The sequence below is a fragment of the Trichosurus vulpecula genome, chromosome 8 (assembly GCF_011100635.1).
Source record: "Trichosurus vulpecula isolate mTriVul1 chromosome 8, mTriVul1.pri, whole genome shotgun sequence".
Taxonomy (NCBI): domain Eukaryota; kingdom Metazoa; phylum Chordata; class Mammalia; order Diprotodontia; family Phalangeridae; genus Trichosurus; species Trichosurus vulpecula.
The window spans coordinates 105254399-105279948 of NC_050580.1; the positions used below are offsets into that span (position 1 = coordinate 105254399).

Genomic DNA, 25550 nt, shown 5'->3' on the forward strand with positions numbered 1-25550 from the left:
CTAATTGCCTCTATGGCTATTGATTTAGAATGTATTTTGGAATACAGTGCAATGTATCAGTTTAAGTCTAAATTCTGCCAGACTTCTTTCCAGTTTTCCCAGCTGTTTTTATCAATTAGAGAGTTAGTTCTTTCTTAACTCATCTATATTTTCCAGTTCGTCAAACACTAAGTTATTGAGTTCTATTGTTTCTGACTCTAGGCTATGTCATTGATCTACTTCTATGTTTTAAGCAATACCAGATGGTTTTGATGACTGCTACTTTATAATAGAGTTTGAGTTCTAGAGGAGCTATCACCTCTTCTTTCCCTTCTTCCTTTGATCATTCCCTTGATAATCTAGATGTTTTATTTTTCCAAATGAATTATGATATTCTTTATGAAATTCTGCAAAGTATCATTTTGATAATTTAATTGGTATGACATTAAAAGTGCAAATTAACTTTGGTGGTATTGTCATTTTATTATATTGACATGGCCCAGCCATGAGCACTGAATATTTCTCCAGCTATTTAAAGTATTCACTTTTTAAAAAGAGCATTTTGTAATTGAATCTATTTAAGTCTTTTATATGATTTGGTTGATTGATTCCCCAGATATTTTATGAATTTTATATCTTTTGGAACAAAATTTCTCTATTATTGTTTATTGGCTTTTAAAATAGTATTATGTATAAATTCAATTGATTTTTGAGGGTTTATTTTGAAGCCTGAAAATTTGCTGAAGCTAAGCTATTGTCTAAATTAGAATCTTTGCTTATTCCCTAGGATTTTCCTACAAACCATCACATCATCAGCAAATAGGGATAATTTTTTTAACTTTCTCTTTACCTAGGGCAGCTAGGTGGTGCAATGGATAAAGTTCCAAGCCTGGACTCAGAAAGACTCATCTTCCTGATCTGAAATCTGGCCTCAGACACTTACTAGCTGTGTGACCCTGGGCAAGTAACTTTAACTGTTGTCTGCCTCAGTTTCCTCATCTGTAAAATGAGCTGGAGAACCTCTCCAGTATCTTTGACAAGAAAACCCCAAATGGGGTCACAGAGACACAACTGCAATGACTGAACAACAATACCTTTAATTTTTTCCTCGTCTTATTACTATTCCCAGCATTTCCAGGACTATATTGAGTAAAAATGGGGAGAGTGGGCTTCCTTTTAATATCTTGTATCTATTCAGAAAAATTTTAGTGTTATCTCCAGTGCATATGATACTTGGTTTTGATTTTAGATAGATACTTTTGATGACGTTAAAAAAGATCCCTTTATGCCTATACTTTGTAGGGATTTTATCATAAACTAGTATTGAATTTTGTCAAAGGCTTTTCTCACATCTCTTGAGATAATGTGGTTTTGGATGCTTCTGTTTTTAATGTGGATATGTGTTGATAGTTTTCCTATTAGTGAACCATCCTCATATCCCTGATATAAATTGAATGTGATCGAGAAGAATTATTTCTTGGGTAAATCACAGTTGTCTGATGGGATTTTATTCAAAAAATTTGAATATTCATTAATGATTTTGGTCTGAAGTTCTACTTTTGTGTTTTGATCCACCTCTGGTTTAAGTATTAGGATTATATTTGTCTCATAAAAGGCATTTGGTAGGATACTTTTTTCAATTTTTGAGAATAATTTGTGTAGTATGGTTAACATTTTTCTTTAAGATTTTGATAGAATTCTTTGGCAAATCCACCAGTTCCAGGAGTTTATTTTTTTAGTAGTTCCTTTGTAGCCATTTCTACTTCCTTTTCTGAAATTTGATTATTTAAGATATTAATTTGCTCTTTTGTTAGTCTAGGTATTACATACTTTGGAAGTATTTCTATTTCTTTTATGTTCTCAGTTTTGTTAGTATTTAAGTATGTATAACAGGTTCTCATTATTCTTTTTTTATTTCTTCTGGTTTTGTTGCGATTTCACCTTATTTATTTGCTATTTTGTTCATCTGATTTCCTGCCAATTAGATTGGATAAAAGTTTATAAATGTTATTAGTGCCCTCAAAGAACCACTTTTTAGTTTTTCCTCCATTTTGGTAGATTTTTGTTTCCATTTTATCTATTTCTTCTCTAATATTTTTGATATCTCCTCTTTTGCGTTCATTTGAAGTTTATTTGTTGACTTCCTAATTTTTTAAATGTATAGTCAGTTAATTAATTCCCTGTTTTTTTCTATTTTCTTTATGTTTGTAGAGATATGATTTCTAACCCCACCATGAGCTTCTTAGAAATTTTGGCTTTTTGTTCTTTTAATGATTTGTTCTTTCATCCACTCATTATTTATGATTTCATTTTTAAGTCTCCATTTCTATCTCTGTCTTTTGTTTGGGGTGCCTGAATTAATTACTATTTTATTGTATTATAGTCTATATACTTACTATTTCTACATTTTCCCTTTATTTGTAATATCCCTACATCCTAATATATAGATAATTTTTCTAAAAGTTCTATATGGGATGAACAGTATGTATATTCTTTAGTAGTCCCTTTTAGAAGACATCATCTTCTTAGCTCTGGTTTCCCTAGCAATTTGTTCAATTCCATATTTCTCCCTTTATCTTTCTGTTAGACTTTTCTGAAACTAAAAGGGAGACACAGAAATCTGTTACTATAGTGTTATTGTCTATATGTTTCTGTTGTTCAATTAATGTATCCCTTATGAATTTTGATGCTTAAGCATCTGGAAGATCTAAATTCAATACTAATATTGGTTTGTTGTCTATGGTTCCTTCCAGAATAATACAGTTTCTTCGTTTATCCTTTTTTATGTTTTGAAAGTTTGTTTTTGATTTGTTTGATAGCATGATTACAATGGGAGCTGGGTGGTACCAGGCTTGGAGTCAGGAAGACCTGAGTTCAAATTTGACCTCAGTCAGTTTCCTCATCTGTAAAATGAGCTGGAAAAGGAAATGGTAAACCTTTCCACAGTATCTTTGCCAAGAAAACCACAAACGAGATCACAAAAAGTCAGAGACAACTGAAATGAATGAACATATTTGCAATTCCTGCTTTTTTGGATTTACTTGTTCTCATTTTTATTCTGTGTCTGTCTTTGTTTTTAAAATGTGTTTCCTGTAGCAACAGATTGTGGGTTATTTTCTTTTTCAAATTGTCATTCTTTTAAATTTTATTAGGTTGTTTAATACATTCACATTTAAAATTGAGAGTTCATATTTTCTTCAATTACTTTTTTTCCAAATTATGAAATAATTTATTCTTATATTGAGTTTCAAATAGCTATATCATAGCATAGAACACTCAGAGGAATACACTGTTTATTTATTTTACCTGGCTCTTGTTTTTCCACCCAGGACATGAATTCTCAGCTTTATTCTGGAACCCAACTTTGGGTCACTGAAGGCCTAAAGAAAGATAGAGAAAGACCTCAATAAAAACCCATTGCCCAATCACCTAACAAGAGATGCAACTTCTGGGTCATGTGATTAGGCAAGATAAAAGACCAGATATTTTCTGATTCCGTCAACCTCTCAAATCTCTCCCAAAACAGGAATTAAATGCTGAAGATAAAGAAGTTTCAGCTGTCGTGGAATACAAAAGAAGGTGAAAAACAAACCCGGGAACTGACATCTACACTGAGCCCACTCAGTAACCCTCCCTCTCACCACACACTACCAGCAGCAAGGCTGTATTAGCTGACCCATACTGTCTTGCAACAGACTTAAAACCCAAACCCAAGTCTCCTTTCCTCTTTCCAATGCCATGGAAATCCTGATTCCAGTCTGTAGGTTTACTCAGGCTAGAACAGATAGCCAGCCAGCATACTTCTCTGTAGTACTCTAGGCTACTGAAACTTATTGAGACTGCACAGCCCGCACCACAGCAGACTGAGCATTCTGTGCTGCAAAAGTTCTCTGTAGGACAGCCAGGAACAGAAGGAAAGAGGCAGGATGTGTGTCTCAACTGGAAATAATGCTCAACACCACATCCCACCCCTACTCTTCCCAGACCCTCAGAGACCTATATTACAAAAATTAACCTCCTAGCACTGAGAATGGAAGTTCTGTCAGAGAATTGAGGAATAGAGGGAGCAGGACAGCTCACAGTGAGCATGTGGCAAAGCTGAGGGTGGGGATGGGGATGCACCATGTGGCACTCAACTAAGGTTGAGGGAAAGTACTCAGCACCCAGATGGAGCCAGTTCTGTTCACCCAAAAGTCACTTATGGCAGAAACCTAGGCTGGTGTACCATGAATTGCCTGGTGTGAGAGGAGGTTAAGATGCTTTGAGATTGAGCCCCCCAAAAAACCAGCAAATCAAAGACTCAGAAAGCAATTAATAGGGGAAAATAAGGGGGAGAAAGAGACTGAAATTACCAAAGATCTTAGGAAGATGAAAACTCAAAGACTTTGAACATTAGCAGATACATCAACAGGGAAATCATTAACAGCAGAAAGAAATGTAGCCTCCAGATCTAGCCAATGAGTTCAAACATATATGAATAAATACAGCAGAGGAAACAAAGGAAAATAATGAAATATTTGATAAGCCTGAAGACCTTGTGGCATTTGAAGGGAGCATGAAACTAAAACATGCTATTCCTGAGTGGTTCAAAAGAGGAATGAGAATTATGAAGGCAAAATTTATGTCCTGCACAGCAAAAGTAATGGGTAGAATAGGAAAACTGGAATCTGTGATTGTATACAATTTAAGAGTTTTTGTACAAATCAAGCCAATGAAGACAAAATTAGAAGGGAAACAGTTAACTGAGTGAAAAAAAAAATCTTTGCATCAACTTTCTTTGACATTTCCAAGTCCTGTCAACAAGGATTTATCAAGCAACTATTATCTACTAGGCACTTTGCCAAGACAAATAAGATGATTCCAAACAAGAATCTCATTCAAATTTATAAGAATAAGAGCCATTCCCCAAATGATTCACAGGATACAAAGAGATAGTTTTCAGAGAAAGAAATCCAAGCCATTAATTGTACATTAAAAAAAATGCTCCAAATCACTACTAGAGAAATGTAAATTAAAGCAAATCTCAGGTTCTACCTTATACCTATCAGATGGGAGAATTTAACAAAAAAGAAAAATAACAAATATTGCGGGGATACTGGAGAAACATGCACACTAATTCACTATTGATAGAGCTGTGAATTGATCCAGATATTTTGGAAAGCGATAGGAATTATTCCCCCACAGCCACAAAAGTGCATAGCTTTTATTCCAGCAACATTGCTACTAGAACAAAGGTCCCAAAGAAATCTAAGAAAGATAAAAAAAAAGAACCTATATATATACACAAAGATATTTATAGCAGCTCTTTTGTAGTGGCAAAGAACTAGAGACTAAGAAGGTGTTTATTAAAGGCTGTACAAATTATAACATATGAATGTAACAGAATGCTACTGTGGTGTAAGAAATGACAAAATGAATAATTTCAGAAAAATGTAGGAATTTTTATATGATCTGATACAGAGTTGTATTGTTAATGTAGTTTTGCGTAATGGGAAGATCTTTCCCATCCATTAATAGGCCCATGTGACCTGCCTGAAACACATGTAAGTCTGAGTCACATCAGCCTGGGTCATGAGGGTTGTGATGCCCTCTGACCTTGCGGAAGTGTATATATACTCTGAGGTTGGCATTTTGCTTTGGGGCTCACTCATGGGAAGAGTGCTCGTGTGATGTAGCCAGATGAGACTCTGGGTAGCCATTAAGGAGGCCTCTCACTCCCAGCTTTGAAAGACCCAGGTGTTGGTGCTTCTCTCTCTCTGGTAACTATGTATGTATTACTTTTGGCCAGACAGTTGGAAGCCCTGTCTGTTGGTCTTTGTTGTTTGTATTTGCTCTGTTTATATAATTTCTGCTTGTAATTTCTGTTTGTATTTTCTCTGAAGTTCAGGGTGCTGACCTTTCCCCTGAACTAAGTGAATGACATATATATATATTTGATTAAAGTAAGACTGTTGACCCCTTTTAAGTTGCTTTCCTTTAGAAAATCAGATCAAAGAACCTTTGCTAGCAGCCTTCCTGTGTGCTGGTGTTACTGGTCTTACACCTCCACAGCAGCTGCAAGTAGCATTGTTATGAGAGTGAAGTGAGAAAAAACCAAGAGTACAATTTGTGCAATAACAACACCATAGAGACAAGCAACTTTGAAAGACAACTCTCTCTGATCAATGCAATAATCAATCACAATTCTTGGGGACCAATAATGGAGCATGCTACTCCCTATTTCCTGACAGAAAATGCTGTATTCAAGATGTAGAATGAGATATAAATTTTTTGGGCCTGGTCAAGGCAGAATTCGTTTTGCTTGACTGCATATTTATTATAAGAGTTTTGGTTTTGTTTTTCTCTTTTTTTCAGTGAGGGGAGCAGAAGGGAAAGAGAGAAAATAAATGCTTATTAATGAAAAATAATCTTGTTTTAAAAGAAAAAACATCATCCTTCTGCATAAGCAGGAGACTGCATGAAGCAATGCATATAGAATCAGAATCCACCAATTTACTGGTTAGTTTTTTTTTTTACTACTTTTTTTCCTTCCTTTTTAATTCTTTGTTATAGGGTACTACTTATTGGGTAGGAGAAGTAGGAAAGAGATATTCAGAAAGGAACATAATATAAAACCAAAATATATCAATAAAATTTTTAAAGGAAGCAAACCAAAAGGTTGATACCAGAAACAGTGTAAAGATTTTTTTAAAATTACAAAACCATCTATAAAACAAACATAGCAAGAAATATACTTAAATCCCATATGTTCAGCAAAGTATTTATTTATGAAGCAACTAAGCCATCAGCTAGTAAAAGCAAAGCAGGGTAGCATATTGTTCTTTTATGAGAAAATTCCATGCATAGAAATATCATTAACAATAAAATTTTGATTCATAAAACTGAAGAGAATCTTTTGCATCTGTGGCCAGATTTTCCAGTTAGTACTTAAAGATGATCTCAGAAGATACATTTGAAAGCTACCATTTACTATATTTGTGTTTGTAAAGTTCCTTTTAACAATTTCTCCCACCATCTGTTGTCCAATGGGAATCCTTTGGGCACACTACAGATTGTTTTGCCTCTTTCTTTTATCACTCTTTAGAATATGGATAATATTCTGATATTTGAATCATGGGGTCATCTTTACCACCACAAACAGAAACCTTAAAGAAACCATCCATCATTCCTCATTACTTACTGACTGAACATTGCTATTAGTGTAATGGTTATCATATCTGTCAACTCGACCAAACCCATTTCACATAGTATTACTTTAAAGGTTTCAAGAGACCACTTCTACTCATGTCATGATAGAGAAAGAATTAAGGAACACCTAAAAATCCTGAGCCAATTAAAATCCTGTCTAGTTTTAGTACTCTGAACAGGATAAGAGAACCCCAGAGAAATACTCTGAGAAAAGGACCAGATCTCTGGTAATTATTGTCAAAAGAGTAATGCAAAAGTAATGAAAAAGGATACAGTTGTCACAGAACATAGCATATCACCTTGGGTTATAGCTGAATAAGAAAAATTGGAAGAAAATATATCAGATGGGTCCACAGAGATCTAAAGCAATGCTTTGAGTCATTTTTCTCTCTCTTATGAACAAAGACATTAAAGGAGTTTGCCAATAAAGGAACCCTTGAGGAAATAATTGGAAATTGTTAATACGGATCATTTCCTTATACTTTGGGCCACAGGAATGCAAACAACTTTCCAACAAAGATACAGGTCTGGAAAAAACCAACAATAACTTAATTAAAATTCCATCCTCTCCATGGTTGTAGCTACCATCCAAACATTCCCTGTGGTGCTTGGGAATCTATGAAAGGAAGACTGGAAGGGGGAGGGGGAACTGGCAAGGGCCTTTGGGTATGGTGAGTTTCCCTTCTTCACTGGGCTTTCCTTGGAGGCCTGGAATTTATGCTATTGTCTCAAACCACATTCTTTCCTTAATATGCCCAAAGCAGATTAGACTAAAAAATTCCATTAATACACTATTTTGAGTACATGTCTTTATTAAAGTAACCATCTTGTAATTTCAAATGTAACAAATACTTTAAAAATTTTGCAACTGGTAGCACAAATGACAACAGCGAACAACCAGGACTATTTCAGTAGAGTTGATATGAAAGGGGAAACTAATGAAGTTGTTTAATGTCAAGTCTGCTAAAACAATATTGATTTAATTACTAATCGGTAATTACAAATAAACAACTGAGGCAAACCTGTGATAGCATTTCGCAAAGAGCACTGCACTTGGAATGAGAAGACCAGTTCAGTTCTTGAGTTCAGTCTTTGCCACTCACAAGCTTTGTACTGTTGGGGGAAATCACTTTGCTTAGTTAGGCCTCAGTTTGCAGATTCAGAATTCAATTAAATTCAAAAAGTACTTGTTAAGCATCTACAATTTACTATACTCTTTCCAGGTCAAGAAAATACAAAGACAAAATAATTCTTCTCATGTATCTTAACTGTGAAACAGCATGTACACAAATAAGTCAATGTAAAGTATTAAGTAATTTTAAGAGGCGGGGGCAAACAACACCAAAAAGAGACATCAGGAAAGGCCTTGTTATACTTGTACTGATCCTTAAAGGGAGCTAAGGAATGCAACAGACAGAGTTAGGGAGGAAGAGCATTCTAGACATGGAGATGAAATGTCATATAAGGGGAAGAATGGGCCAATTTGGCACAAACAGCAGACATGGGGAGGAGAGGTGTGAAACTGGCACAGAAAGATTTCAATACTAAAGAGTGTGTAGTTTGTCCTAGAAGTAATAGGAAGCCACTAACGTTTCTTGGGCAAAAGAGTGCCATGGTCAGATCTGGTACTTTAGGAATACCAATGGCAGCTGTGTGGAAGATGGTTTGGAAAAGGAAAACTAGAAGCAAGGAGAGCAATAATGCTTCAGCAAAAAACTCATCTAGTAATGGACCACGTCAGTACTGGTCAAATTTTATTAGACCAAGAATCCTTTCTAACATCCCAAATAAGTAGTCATCAAGATTTCACTAAAGGGATCTCTAGAAAGGGGGAACCCAATACCTCCCAAGGCAGTTCATCCCACTTTTGGACAATTCTAATTATTAGGAAGTTTTTTTTTTCCTTTACATCAAGCCTAAATCTGCCTCTGATACAGCTTCTACCCACTGCTCTTGATTTTGCTTTCTAAAGCTTACCGGAACAACTTTAATCCATTTCCCCCATGTCAATCCTTCAAATATTTGAAAACTACCTCTCCCACTTCACAAAGTATTTTCTTCTTCAGGATGAATATCCTTAAGTCCTTCAATTAGTACTGACAAGGTATGGTCTTTACCTTTCAATGTCCATATTATTCTCTTCTGGATATACTATACTTTGTTCTTGCTTATGAACACAATTCTCCAGATGTGATCTGACTAGGGAGGGAAGATCACTCATATATTCTAGACACTATGCCTCTCAATGCAGCATAAGATCCTATGAATTTTCTTCTGCTTTTTGTCACCCAGTTAATTCATGCTGAATTGGCAAGCTGTTCACCAAAACCACCAGATATTTTTCATATAAGCAGTCATTACTTCCTCACTCCCTTCCCTTTCCTTGCCTTCAGTTGTCTAAACAGTGATCATCCTCAACCCCTCTCATTGGAACCTTGGATTGTTTCTGGTTCACCAGGCTTTGATAGGTGAGTTTTCTCTTTGCATTGCCCAGGATCGATCTTTCACATCACTTCATAGGCATCTCTACACTATGTTGCTGCTCAGGTACCACTCCTTCCTTCCTTCCTTCTTTCCCTCCTTCCTTCCTAGCTCCCTTTTATGTATTTTCCTTCAAAAGAATGTACTAAGTTCCTTGAGGGCAGAAACTGTCAGCAATTAGAACAGACTGGCACATAGTAAGGACTTAATAAATGCTCTTGTGTGCTTGTATCCTCTGTCTCTGTCTCTCTGTCATTATCTGTCTGTCTGTCTCTCCTTCAGCCTTGCCTTTTATAACTTGTACTTGTGAAGCCCATTTTCCGAATCTAAATGATAGGATTTAACACTTAAACCCACTAATTTTCCGTCATATTAGATTTGGGTGATTGATTGTACTAGTCTATTGAGATCTTTTGGAATATTGGCTCTGTTATCAAATGTGTTAGTATTTGTAACCTAATACACTTCTAACTTAGTCCCATCTGCAGATTTCGTAAGTATGATACCTGTGCCTTCATCCAAATCATGAATGTTAAATAGAACAAAGTGAAAAGCATCCTTAAGGCACTCTGCTGGGGACTTCTGCCAAAAGTGACATCAACTTATTAAAGGCAACTTTTGAGGTCTGTCCATTTAACTTGTTCTGCATCCTTCTGTAACTGCTGTTCGGTTGTCTAGCCTACTCCTTCCAGTTTGTTCACAAGGACAAGAGAGACTTTGTCAAATGTTTTGCTGAAATCTAGGTAACCAACAGCATTCCCCTGCTCTACCAATTAGTAAGCAAGTCAAAAAGGAAAGGAGGTTAGTCTGGCATGATCTTTTTGTGATGAAGCCATGCTGATTCTTTGTGATCAATGTTTTCTTTTCTAGATGTTTGTTAGCAATCCCTTTAATAATATGTTTATTGAATTTTGCCAGAAAAAAAAGTCAAGCTCTTTGGAACATAGTTCTCAGACTCTATATTCTTCCATTTCTTTGGAAATGGGACAATATTTGCACTTCTTTAAACTTGTGGAACATTTTCTATTATGCACAATTTTCAAAGATCACTGAAGGGGCTTAGCAACTTTATCTGCAGGTCTCTAAGTACCCCAGTCTGTCATATTATATGGTGACCTGAGCTGGACGAGGGCATCAAGATACTATCTTTTTAGTTTTCAACTTCCTATCAGTGATATATTCTGTCTTTTCCTAACCAAAGATAATTTTTTTTTGGCAGAAAAAAAGCAAATAAGAATTAAATTATGTCATCATTCTTATATTTTAAGGTTGGGAAAATCCAAATCCTTTTTTCAGCTGTCACTCTAATTTACTAGCAATTCACTTTCCAAATCTCACCTGTGGAAAAAAAAAAGGGGGAGGGGGCAGGGCAAGTACACAGGATGTGGAGTCAGAGAACATAGGTTTATAAAATTATTCTGCCGCTTACTACTGGTGTTAGGTTAGGTAAGTCATTTCATTACTGTAAATTCAAAATTCAAATTCAAAATCAGAAAAATGAAGATGCTGAACTAGATTAGAGGTCAGCAACTTATGCCCCACAGGCAAAATTCTGTAGGATCTTAAAATGCTAATTTTTAAAAATGTAAAAACTATTATTAGTTCATGGGCTTTACAAAAAGTTTAGTAGGCCAAACTTAACCCATGAACTATAGAGTTTGCCAACATCTGCACTAAATTATCACTAAGGTTCCTTTCAGCTCTCAATCTATAATCCTATAATTCTAAAATGAAGGGTTTGTACCAGATAATTTGTAAAGACTCTTTCTGCTCTAACATATGATCCTTTGACAAATGACATTTTTGCAATATTGTCATTACTATATTAAACCATATTATATCATTTGACTCATCATCTCTTTTTAGATATATTACATTGTTCCCTGTAACATTTTTCATCTAATGCCCTACTTTTGAAGAACCAATTGGTGTTAGATAAGGGTGGCCTGTACATATGATGAAAAGCAAGCATAAAAAATATTTAAAACTAAGAATTCCTCTCTATTGGCACAGCATTTATATGTATACAAAATGTACCATGCCAGATTATAAACTGCTCTGACACTAATTAGTAGTGTGACCACAGGCAAATTACTTCATTTCTCTAGGCCTTAGTCTCCTCATCATAAAAGGAGGACAGATTAGAACATCTCTAGGATACCTCTTAGCTCTAAAAGACAATCAGTGAAGGAGTCATCAAAAGTATATCTTTCCTCAGTACCTAGTGCACAGTGGCAGCTTGACAGCAGTTTTCTTTGAGTTAAATTATACAACATTAGACAGATTTTAAAATATTAATTTCCTGGCCAGGGTTTGCCATTTTGACCAAAGCTATCGTTTGGAACAGTATACATACAAATGATAGTATGAGGAAACTGAGCAGAGTTGAAGCCATACTATGGCAATGCTACTTCTCCCCTGTCAATTAGAGACTGACTGGCTATAGAAGTTGAGCTGGCATTACAAGTCAAAATGCTTAGGGCCAGTAGGTAAAGCATTCATATATTTGGCATAATAATTCCAGTTCTACTTGCCCGCTTTTCATTTCATTCTTTTAATACTTAGCCAGTACAATGTAATATTTGCAATAACAAAGAGGTGAATTTGCTACTTTTTATCCCAAGGCTTTGGAATTTGTAGGGAAAAGAATTTCTCTTCAAGTAATCAGCAAAGACCTTCCCAAACTTTTGAAACACAGTATATCTGACCACTGTAAGCTAGAACTAAACAAACCCCTAAAAGGCTGGGCTACCACCCTATAAATATTCCCAATTCCCAAGAAACAGAGTGAAGTCATGACTTGCCCATTTCTTGTTTCTAGGTTTCACTTACAATTTTCTCTTTCATAGAAATACTGTTCATGCTGAAAACTGGCCAGAGAAGTAATCAACGACTACAAAAGAAAATACATCACCCAAATTCAAGACCGAAATGTCATTAAAGAAGAAACTCAACAAGTAGCCCTTGCATGTAATATATACATTGCCACAAAGTGTTAGGTATACCTGCAGAACTCTAGAAATCTCTTCAAATAATGATCAGTAAAAACATTAGGCTCACTGAAGTTGAAACTTTGGGGGAATGCCATCCCATCTACAAACCTTGGAACTGCAATATGAATTTACAACTGTATGCTAGATGAATGATAAAAATATTTTGAGCAATTCAAGAACTTCACTGTCATCAGTATATATACATGCTACTACAGTCAATATATTGGAATGCATATCTCAGCCAAAAGATTTCACAGTGGTTAGCATGGTTTTATAATATATGCTTTATTTTTATCATTACTATCTCATTATATTAGGAAAGCTGGTATCATGGGTTTTTTAGTTCACCCTTAAACATTAATAAAATTTGCTGTCCAAGGAAAATATGAAGTTTTTATTAGAAGTCAATTAAATGCCACGAAATTATAAAATTCAAGTTTGGCCCTAAAGGAGACACATGAAAAGGCACTTCTCGTCTTCTTTGCAGAAGTGTGGGACTGCAGTGGTGGTGGTAGAAAACTGCATGTAAGGTCAGACTTTTTTTTTTGGTGTATTAGGTCTGCTGATTTTTTTCCCCTTTTTTCTCTTTCTTATGAGGGTTGGCTTTCTGGAGAAGGAAGATGTTTCCCTAAGGCCTGAGAGTAACATTATAAAAACAAAAGATATCAATAAAAATATAGTTTTTTAAAAAAAGCTTAGATAACAACCCCTTACATTTACAGTGTACCTTACAGTATAATGCAGGTTTTTACATACATTATCTTATTTATTTCTCGCAATAATCCCACAGGATCAGCAATGTCAGTTATTAGCAAAGGCACTTTAATAAAGTGGAAAGAACAGGGGACTAGGAATCTGGGTGCCTAGATTCCAATCTTAGTTTTGCCACCATCTAGGTAAAGGATCATGGGCAAGTAAGTTTCATAACTTCACTAAATATCTATCCACTAATCTATAAAACGAGAGGGAGGCAGACTAGATGGTCTCTTAACATTCCTTCCAGACTTAGTCTATGTCTTTTCTGTTTGGGTAAAGGAAACAAAATAACAACAACAAAAAAGTTCACCACATTCTTGGCTTTAGGCTTCTACTATATTTACTTTACAGATGGGGAAACAGGCTCTGAGAGGTAACATGACTTGGCAAAGGTCACATAGCTAGTGTAGGGTTAGAAACTAAGCTATCTGACTTAAGTTGATTCAAATTCTTTAACACAATCTATTTTATTTGAATTTTCTGAGCTATCTTTGGGAGGGAAGGAAGTAAGGAGGGAAGGAAATAGAGAGGAAGGGAATAAAGGGGAGGCAAGGAAGGGGAGAATGGAGCGGAAGAAGAAATGGAAGGAGGGAGGAATGAAGGAAAAAAAAGGGGAGAAACTAAGGAAGGGAGGGAAGAAATAAGGAAGGGAAGAAAGGAAGGAGCAGGAAAGAAGGAAGGAGGGAAGGAGGGAAAGAAGAAAGGAAAAAGGACCTATAAAAATTTTTGAATAAAGGGATAAACCAAATTTTCATTAAAGACTTTGGACCTCAGATCAAACAACAACAAAAACAAAAAACCCCAACCTTACCAGATGAGACTTTTTATTCCTCTCTTTGGTCAATTCTGCTCACGACTGCTCAGCACTTAAGACACCCCAACTATGCTTGTTTTTAAGCAAAGTAATGTTTAAGAGGCACCACAGACTATATTTCTATAATTAAGGATAATGGAGAAACTGAGTTAACTGGCAGGTTTTTAAAACATTAACTCCAATATTCTTCCTATAAGTTTCCCACATGTTGGCTGTATATTTGATTTCCAAAAGCTTTCAAATAAATGAATCAAAGTTCAGTCAATCATTTGGGACACCATTTGAAAGTTTTGACATTAACACCTCTATTTCAGGTCCATTTAGTCTTCCCCACCCACATTCTCCACCAGCTTTTCATTCTTAAAGTAAAGCTAATATAACTTGTTGGAGATTAAAATGACAACTTTCTACATCACTTTTTGGGGGATGGCCACATTTAAGAGACTACTAAATCAGTGATTCCCTTCATTAATTCTAAAGACTAACCAGAAAAATTAGATGACTGGCAGTTAATGCCAACAACTGTGTCCCTTGTCCCTCCCTTCTGTTAATAAATAAATCTAACCATTCTCTTGATCCTGACTTCAAAAATCTGAAAAAGCAGATCAGATTCTCCACCAAAAAAAAAAAAAGTCTTTGGACACCTGATTTAGCACAAATGAACATTAACTTTTTTCTTTCTATTTTAAATTTAGTTAGAGATAAATAGGGTCACTTGTTTCAAGAATTGATTATAGGTTTTAAGTGCCAGAGGCAGAATTTGAATTCAGGTCCTCTGATTCCAAATCTATTGTTCTTCCAACTGAACCACGTGCAGGTGTAGCAAACCACAACCTCTTTGATCTTCAGTTTCCCTACTTGCAAAATGAGCCTAACAATACCTACTATCTCACAGAGTTGTTAACAAGTTTGTATATGTTTGTGTATAGTAGTTATTCCTTCCACACCATGGCTTTCCCCATCTGGTCAGCATAAGAAATTAAATGGGAATTTTGGGGAGTTTTGTGGAAGCCACAGATGACACACGAAGGCCAGCAGACAACACACTGCCTACGACCAAATACTCAACCCAAATTTTACAAGAAGATACTGTAAACACCCCATAAAAGAAAAAAAAAATCAAACTTCTTTTCTAGGTATGAAGTGAAGGCCAAAAAATTTTACATGGATTTTCCAGACGGTGGGAGCACCGCACCCCTAATCGCTGAGATGTGGAAAGAATAACATACATACATCACATTTCTAACATTCTTATGGGCTTATCCTCTACTATAAAGTCATCTTCTAATAGAGCATAATAAGAGCTCGTATTTCTATAGCATTTTAAGCTTACAAAACGCATTTTCCCCCCAAGGCCTTGAGTTAAGTAGTGCAAGTATTGTGATTGTCATTTTACAAATGAAAAAACCGAGGCTCAGAGAGGAAAAGAGACTTATCCAAAGTAACATAGTGAGCCTCTGGTAGGACAAAGATTTGAAACCAGATAGGGTCAACTGAAATGTTCTTTTCCCCCATACCATGCTGTAATACCAGGATAGGGCCTTAGGTTTTCCAAGAAATCTCACAGATTATGGCTCCTTTTAACCTTGAGCCAACACCCTTCTGAAGGACTATCCCTTCCTCCAAGTTGTGAAATAGGCAGGGTTCATTCTTGGCATTTATTATCTTCCCTATTAATGCCCCCTTCCTAATCATGGCCTGTCCCTAAGTCATAACTTTTGCTTTCCAGCTGGTTATCAGCTAATGTCTGCTAAGGTATGAGCCAGGTAACTCAAGTATAAAATAATGGGGCTCAATGCTAACCTTCTGGGGAGGCGGGGGCGGGGGGGGGGTGATTTGCTTTTAAAGATTCACATCTCCTGAAAACAAATATCCTTCCCAATCCAAAGGAATGAAACTATAATAGTGGAACAAGTCAGTGGGGTTGAATTTGGGGGAAAGTGCCCTTTCAATTTAAGCCTATGGGTAGTAAAAGTAACAATTCCCATTTTTCTTCATTTAAGCAACACCTACAATGTGCCAGGTACTAAGCTAGATGTTGAGAATAGAAAAGACAAAAGCACATTGTCCTCATGCTCAAGTATTTTACATTTTTCAGGTGGAAACACACATGCAGACAAATATAGCTAAGGTAAAAATAAATTGGGGTTTTCCAGAGCACAAACAACTTAGGAGCACCAAGAAAGGTCTCTTGTAATCAGTGGCTCTCAAAATGAACCTTGAAGAAAGCTTGGAGAAAGAAGAGGAAGAGGAAGAAGATGAGGAGGAGGAGGGAAAGGGTAGCATTCCAGGAATGGGGGATCCATTATGCAGAGGCCTGGAAGGAAGGTCATGGCTCCTCAGAGACCAGGTAATCCAGCTCCATCACTTTACAGATGAGGAAGCCCAAGATTAGTTAAATGACTTGCTTAGGATCACACAGGTAATAAATGAGAGAAGCAGGATTTGACAGGTCCTTTGACACCAAAATCAATGTTCTTCCAACTATATGGAAGGGATATTGTACTTTGGAAGAAGAAATGGGCCAGTTTGTCTGGAACATAGAGTCCACAAGGGGGAAGGGAGTAATGTGTAATCAGTATGGAAAGATAGACTGGAATCAGGCCTTAAGAGCTTTAAATGCCAAAGAGCTAAATGTTCTAGTACTTTGAGGTTTGCATACCAACTAAACATACAAGTTGAACCATCCTTTCCTCCCTTCCCTCCAAATAGGATGTAAATATTTACTGAGCATCCACAATGTACAATTCACTGTGCTAAGTGCTAGGAGTTACACAAATATAAATAAGATGCAGTCCCAGCTTCAAGGAGTTCATAACCTACTAGACAGAATAAAATTTGCACACAATTAAATATAATACAAATTTATGTATGTATCCAGAGTACTATATAATCAAATGAGGCAACATAATGTAGTGGATAGACTACTAGATTGGGATTTAGGAGATTTCTGTTCAAATTCTACTAATTAGCTATGGGATTTTGGGCAAGTACTTCACTTTGTTGGGCTTTTGTTTGCTCATCTGAAAAAGTAGAAGGCTGGCCATATGATTACTAAGGTCTCTTGCCATTTTATCAAATAATGACAACAAAGTATTATTATTAATAATTACTAAGTAAAATATCACCAAAATTCCTCTCCAAGCAGCAAAACAAACAACAATCCACCGTAGAAGCAAAAGTTAAAAAATAGAACGGTAAACAAACAGGATGTTATTGTTACTTTGTTAAAATCAAAACTGATATTTTGAAAACAAATTTTAAATAATTAATAGCTTATGGTATTATATATGATTATATTTTTTCTGTTTATTTGAATGTTTTTGTTGGTGATTGCTGTTTTACATGAAATTTAAAAATAAGAAGCTTACTCTATAAAGAAAGTTATAGACACCATTTTACAGAGCTGTACACCATGACTTTCAACAGGATACATTTCAAATTGGAATCATGTGCTGCCAAAGGATCCATGATTTGTGGGTGTGGGCTCTCTTTCCATTGACAAGCCCTCAAAAACTTGGTATAATTCATTAGATGGTTATATATACTAGTAGTGTTATCCGGAATAAGTCATTTCACCCTCTGTGGACCTGAGTGTCATCTGGAATATTATATAATGCTACTTACAGAGGCTCACAGGGTTGTTGAGAGGATCAAATGACATATACATATATAAACTATTACTATTATTATTCTCTTACTTTTCAAAATGACCTCATAGTTAGCATCACTGCCTTTTAGTTGGATTACTGATTTTCTTTTTTACTGACCCTCGGTCTCTAAGACAAGGAAATCATCAGCAATAACTAATGACAATATAGTTCCATACAAGAATGCTCTCAAGAACTTTAGAATCAATTGTGAGACATGGGAGACACTAGCACAGCACCATCCATCATAGCATGCCTGCATCAAAGAAGGTGCTGTGCTCTATGAGCAAAGCAGAATTGCAGTAGCTCAAAAGAAACTTGAGATGCACAAATTTAGAGAGAAATGTTCATATAGACTATATGTGCCTGACCTATGGTGGAGCCTTCAGAGCTTGCCACTGGTCTGATCAGCTGCAGTGAAGACACACTGAATACCTTGATCACGGCATAGTGATGTCATTTTGGTCCTCTTCAAGAACAACAAGAAATCAACCAGTTCACAAGTACGGACTATGTAAAAAGTCTTAGCATGCTTTTAAGCTTTAGTAGCTTTTAAGCTACTGTACATAACTTTGATGTAAATAATATGTAAATTTGATTAGTTTGGAAGTTTTCATTTATGTCATCAGATTTTTAAAGTATATTGACATTAGTGATTTAGAAGTCAAGAAAAAATGCTCTATTAACTGTCTCAAATCAAACTATTAGAAACTAATGCTATTTAGCACTTTTAATTAAGCCATCTTTATCATATTAATTTTCAAGGTGTGATATAAAGGCATGGCTCAATTGTATAAGTGACCTGCAGAAACATTCAGTACAGCTCTTTATTAAAGGTGACATATGGCACCTCCAATATACATTAGGATTTCAAATATGGGCAAATCCAAGAGTTCATAGGAATCTCTAGATTTCAATGAGTCTGAGCATCAAATGAATCTGTGAACTCAATGATTTGGGGATTGCATCCAGTGACAGAGATTGAAATCCATCTATACCTGCCTGACTTGTTACTCTTGTCCATGTCCGCCATAAGTTTACCAGGCAGTTCATTTGACAATAGGTCTTTTTTGCTTTTTCCTGATATTTTGGAGGGACCCTTGAAGTATTCCTGTTGTTCATCTGTCAGCCCTTAGCCCTACTATATGACCAGTCTCTTCCCGTCATACATATCCTTGATGACAACTTTTACTATTGTTTTTGGAAGCTCCTCATTAATTCTATATTATATGTTGGTTATATATTAGCTATAAATTCTCATCTCAAATGAAGATATCACCTCTCCAAAATATGAGTTAATTACATGCCAATTTACTATACAGAAAGCAATTTCTAGCACATAGTGCTAAAAATTCCCTGGGGCATATATAGCAATATATTATTGATTTGGTAATTATTGAACATGACACCTGAAAGTGTACTGCCTTTATTGATTATACCAAAGTCTTTCACTCAATTTTATAATTATGGTGGCTTATTTGTATAATGCATCTATAGAAAATAGAATCATGTGTAAATATAGTAAGAAAGTCTACATCAGCAGTCTACATAAAAGCTATTCTCTACTTGAAACATGCCAACACAATAATGACAAAAATAATTGATATAAAACATTGCATTTTCCAAGGAAACAGTTTAAGCCCATTATAGTTCTGCTCACCTGAAATCTATGATTGTCTCTCCTGAAAATAAGTATGGCTTCCAAATTAAAGCATGAATAAAACCAAATAATCTTACCAATCACTTGATATACATGGATGACATCAAGCTATATGACTCTAACAAAGTACTAAACAGCTCCTCCAACTCTCCATTTTATTTAAGTCTCATTTGAACTTGATAAGTATAAATTAACATAAACCAAAGTAAGATAGAGACTGAAGGATTTGAACTTGAATGTGTAGGTCAAATTAATCAATGGGTGAAGGTGATAATAATACTTTGGTCTCTTCCAGGCAAAACATATCTATACTACACTACAGCTACTAAAAGAAAAGGCATGACAATATGTTAAAAGACTTACTGGCATCCTGAAATCAAAGCTCAAAGTGAGCACATTTGAGGCAATTAACTTCTACACAATCCCATTTATACTTTCAGAACTGTTAAGCAGATAACAAATTTAGAAAAGTCTCCCAACAAAAATCTGTACAATATTAATGAAAGATAAGGCCTATCATTCAAAGGCAGTTATAGAAAGATGAATACCGTCTTACCAAAAAGGAGGTAAAAGAACTAATAAGATTGTAAGGGGTTGGTGCCAACCCCGGGGCTGTTGGGACCCTAGCACTTGGCCTGTTTCCTGGGTAAACCAGACAGGCTTAGTAGGAGTGGAACAGCAGGCACCCAGAGGGAGGGCCTCTGCCCTTGGGAAGCCCCTGTAGTCTACCTACACATGCAGGCAGAGCCTGTCCACAAGGGACACACAAGCCCAGAAGGGGAGACCCAGTTGGCCATTACCTAATGCTCTTGAACGATTGCCTAACGCAGTGCCTTGTTACCTTACTTACTGGGACATCTTTGATACTTTGCAGGAACATCCTGCCTCGTCTCATGTAGCTCATACAGCTCTGATACCATCTTGCAACATGCCTGAGCATTCCCATGCCCTCGTAGATACTGTAGTGCAACATCCCCCCTTGTTCCCATACCCCTACAGATACCGCCTTGCAACAGTCCTGATCTTTCCCATACCCTTGTAGACACCATAGTGTACCATACATTGCAACAATCCAGATCCTTCCCATGCCCGTACCGATACCCATACTGGAACAAAGTGCAACAATATACCTGTACTGCAACATTTCTATCCTGTCCCTCTGCAACATTTCTGTTCCTTCCCATGCTGTCATCCTCACACCCATTGGCCACTTGCTTATGCTCATGTAATGCAAACCCTATAAAAATGGATGATTTCTCCCAATATATCGGAGTTCCTTCCACCTTGACTCCCGCCTCATTCATCGCGTACTGGGATGGGTCCCTTGCCAGTCAAGGACCCCCAACAATAGATATTCTTAGAGCACCTGATAAACAGGTCAAAAAACCTGCAAAGATACTTTTGTAATAAACAGATATCACTTCAACAAATAATAGTTTGGTGACAAGTACATGCCATTGGATTTATCGAATGTAACAAAAAGTGTTTTGCCTCTGCGTGGAACCCATGAAATAGCTCAGATCTATGAATGTAATCAAATGGCCTCCCATGGGCAACACGGCATGTACTCAGTTAAAAAATGTCAACAAAAAAGCATTAAGTAAATAGCTTAGTAATGTAGATTTGTTTAGGAAAATGCAAGATTTAGGACAGCAATTCAGGACTAGGTCATTACCACCAGGTATTTCAGAAGGGTTATCCCTAAAAAGCCTAAACTTAGCAATCAATTGAGATTATACAAGGAAATGCTTAATGTGTCTAATACATCATTGAAGGCTGGAAAAAAAAGAAGCACCTACAAAATATTTAGCAAGCCATGACCTAGCATCTAGAATTATAAATCAGAATCATGCTATATTTTATGAACTGGCAGGTGACAAATTTCTGTTGTACAAACTGTTCTTTAGAACTCAACCAAAACTTTTTTTTTCTAGAATGCTTATAATATTGATTCATGTGTAAAAATTTAAGAACAATATTTTAGATGTTGCTATACCAATGTTTCCTACTCTCAAAGATATATGGAATGAAAAAAATTTCAAAATAAAGAAACCTGGAAGAAGAAATAAAAATCATAAGGAAATGGGATGAGGTACATATCTGTCATCCTGTCTGCTACCTGATGTGTGGAAAATGTTTTCAGTGAGACTACAGAAAATAACTTTACATCCTAATACTTCTATTCAACTATAAAAAGCAGTATTTTATCTCCTTATGCAACAATCCACAGAATATGAAATATAAAAGAATAACAAGCCAGACAGCAGCTTGTCATGAACCCCAATTCAATCCAAGCTCTGATTAAAGAGAAGAATGAGCTCCATTAAAGAGAAGAATGATTTAAAAATGATGATAGGCTAGGTTTGTGATATTTAGGCAATTCATTCTCTTTCAATCAAAAGCCAAAACTTTTTTCTCTGTAAAAAGATTTTGGCAACACACACACACACACACACACACACACACACACACACACACACACACACACACACGTGCGTGCACGCCCATGCCTTTAAATAGATTTGCTGTGTGGCTTAAAAAAAATCAAATGGCACTTCTAAAGGGATTTATCTAATCTTTTGTTTCCTTAAAAGATTTAAGGAAAAAACTCTAAGACACTGGGCCTTAAAAATTGAGTTTAAAAAATTTCAATTATAGAAACTGTTCCAGACAATGAAATGGGACATAGACCTTTTTGTTCTGAGGCTACATCTACAAGAGTACAAGATATAAGAGGACAAAAAGGGTGAGAAAAGCACTTGTAAAAGGAGCAAAGTATTCCAAGTTTCTGAAATAATATGCAATTAGACAAGAAATTAGACAGGCCTTCCAAAAAACACAAACGTTTCCCAGACCACAACAAAAGCAAACAAAAAAACAGATTACTTTTTTCCTCCCTCCATAGGTAAGGAATTCATTAAATCAGTCTTCTTCAGCATTGAACCAAGCTAAATCATGATTGGTCCCAGATCAGCAATTTTCCAAAAATCCTATGGAACAATTGTAGATAAGGGCAAAGTCAAGTTGCTTCCCTATTACTGAAAAATATTTCTTGTGATAACTAAATAATGGAACCTTTTCATATGGCACTTATTTGTGTATTACCCAAGAGATTAGAATTGACTCCAAAGTTTAAGCCAAGATTTGGTGAATCAAGTACAAAAGAAAATTGTCAACTGCTTATTAATTACAGTGAATCAATAATTTATTATTATAATTATTTAGCACTTATTAAGAACCTACTATCTGCCATACATTGTGCTAGACATAAGACAAAAATTCAACAGTACCTGTTCTCAAGAACTTTATCAGGAAAAAAAAAATGAAACCATGCACACATGTAGAATGGAGGTGGGGGGTAGGGAATTCCCTTGATCTATACCTGTTACACATACACATATAAATATGTAAAAATAAATACATAATAACAAATAAATAAATAATTTTAGGGGAGGCATTAGCAGCTTGAGGGATCAGAAAATACCTCCTGTAGAAGGTGGCACTTAAGGTCAGCTTTGAAAGAAACTAGACATTCTAAAAGGCAGAAGTGAGGAAGGAGAGCATTCCAGTAAGGGGAGGGGGGCAGTCAGTGTAAAGGCAGAGATAGGAGATGTAATGAGAGATGTGAAGAACAGCAAGAAAGTCGGTCTGACTGAACTACAGACTATGTAAAAGTGAGTAATATTCCATAAGTCTGGAAGGGTATGGTGAAACTGGGTTGTAAATGGCTTTAACTACCAAACGAAAGCATTTTTTTTTTTTTTTGCTTCTAGAGATAACAGGTAGCCATTGAAAGTTAATGAGTAAGGTAGAAGCATTGTCAATCAGATCTATGCTTTGGGAATATCACTTTGGCAACTATGTGGAAGACAGATTAGAGAGGAAAGAATTGAGGAAAGGATGCTAATTAAGAAACTATTTCAATAGTCCAGAAGAGAGATAATAAGGGCCTGAACCAGGGTGATGACTGACTGCATGAGTGGATAGGACAAATGTGAAAGATTTTGTGGTGGTAAAATCTATAAGACTTAACAACTGATTAGTTACATGGGATGAGGGAGAATGAGAATAACTCCTAAGACACAAACTTGAATGACTGGAAGAGGGACTGGCATGCCTTGCTTTAAGTGCCAACAAATGAATAAGTCAAATATGAATACATTCATTAATTAATACAATAAGAACATCCTGTGTCATCCCATAGTCATTCTATACAACAAAATATTTTTCTCTTATTCATGAAAAATTTTTGCCTCACCATCTCATGCCATACTTTTGCGTTCATCCTGGTACCTTCCCTACTACCATTTTTTGTACATGCCATTTTAAAATCTAAGTTCATTGGTGAGTTCCCTAAGCATATATCCTGGCCTCTTTGGACAACTCCATCTTCCTCCTCATTGTAATTACTACTTTTGCCTGAGAGCTTCAGAACATTCCTCATGAGCTGACTTCCCCTGTAGAATTTTAGTGAAGGGATCCTACTACCTACCTTTCCTTTGAACCCTTTAAAATTTTTTCTCCTAGAAATAGGTACTGCAATCAATCTTTGAATATTATGTTCATCCATTTTTCATTTAACTATTTTTCCTTAAACTATGTAAAGTGCCAATTTTAAGTTATCAGACTGAGTAAAAGAAAGTTTCTTATTGAAGAAAGAGGGGTTTTTTTGGTCAATCATCCAGATGATCATCTATATTGGAGAAATTCATGAATTAAATATGCAACTGTTCAATTCATCTTGCCAGGGTGACAGCATCTACAGATCTTGTTTCTAATTTGTAGTAATGTCTGGTAGGGGGAAAAAAATCCTATGTTTTACAGTTTGAATACATTCATTAGATCTTTGTGCTTTATATAATATATTCCATACTATGAAATGTTTCCAAGGAGGCACAAAATTACAATAAATATAGTAGGTGCTACATAATCTTAGCACTGGAAGATCATTTAGTCCAACACTTTTATTTTATGGATGAGGAAACTGAAGTGCAGAGACAGAAGCAATCTGGGTCATATTTTGTAAGACAGAACTAGAACTGGATGAAGCCTCCTTACTTCTAGTATATACTGGCTTTCCCCTATACAATGTGATACTTAAAACAAATGTCTTTCAACAAAACACAAACAAATCTTGCCTAATTATAAAGTCTATTGCCATTTACATATACCTAGCTATATTCCTATAAAAACAGGAAGCCTAGCTTTTAGGAACTAAATTGCTCAGTGGATAGAGCACTGGGCCTGCAGTCAGGAAGACCTGAGTTCAAATCCAGCCTCAGACTTAATTGCTTTGTGACCCCTGCAATAACTGCCTTTTGTGTGTTGCAAGACTGCGTGATAGTCCTGGGCCAGGAGTCTGAAAAGATGCATTCTATCTAATTCTGGTCCTGTCACCTGTTAGCTGGGTAGCTTTTGGCAAGTCACTTCAACTGAATAAACTTATTAAGTTTATTGAGGATCTGTTTCAAAAATGAAATAGCCCTGGTTCTGGGAGCTTGCATTTTACTGGGGGAGGGAGGAACACAATATGCACACAAATAAATATAGAACAAGGAAAATTGAGAAGGGAAAGAATAATGACAAATGAAAAGATCAGGTAAGGTTTTTACGGAGATAGTCATACCTGTCTTGAGCCTTTAGGCGGAAGATACATATTTAAACAGTTGGAATTTAGGAGGGAAAGCATTCAAGCCAGGGGCAACAGTTTATGTGAATACACAGAGGTAGAAGTAGATGGATGATCAAGTGTGGAACATGACTAGCTGTCCATTCTGGCTGGAACATACAGTTTTCATGAAGGAGAGCAGTATAAAATAAGGCTGGAATGATAGATAGGACCCAGATTGTGGAGGGATTTAAATATCTTTCTGAGGAACAAATGTTTTATCCTCTAGGCAGGAAGAGTCCTGGTGGTTTTAAAACAGGAGTAGGAAATGGTCAGACCTGTGCCTTAGGAAGATTATTTTGGCAATTATATGGAGGGTGAATTGGAGAGGGGAGAGAAGAGTGGGGAGATAAATTAGGAG

At 36.0% G+C, this 25550-nt stretch overlaps 1 protein-coding gene across 8 annotated transcripts in view; it reads right to left on the reverse strand.

Moving 5' to 3' along the window:
• ADD3 (adducin 3) overlaps nucleotides 1-25550 on the reverse strand; it is a 168543-nt gene that overhangs the window by 94454 nt on the left and 48539 nt on the right. For 6 of the 8 annotated variants that reach the window (XM_036734604.1, XM_036734603.1, XM_036734606.1 and 3 more), the window contains exon 2: nucleotides 3286-3359. The exons of the other annotated variants lie outside the window; for them this stretch is intronic. The gene's annotated coding sequence lies outside the window, so the exon portion shown is untranslated. The remainder of the gene's footprint in view (nucleotides 1-3285; nucleotides 3360-25550) is intronic. 8 annotated transcript variants of the gene reach the window in all.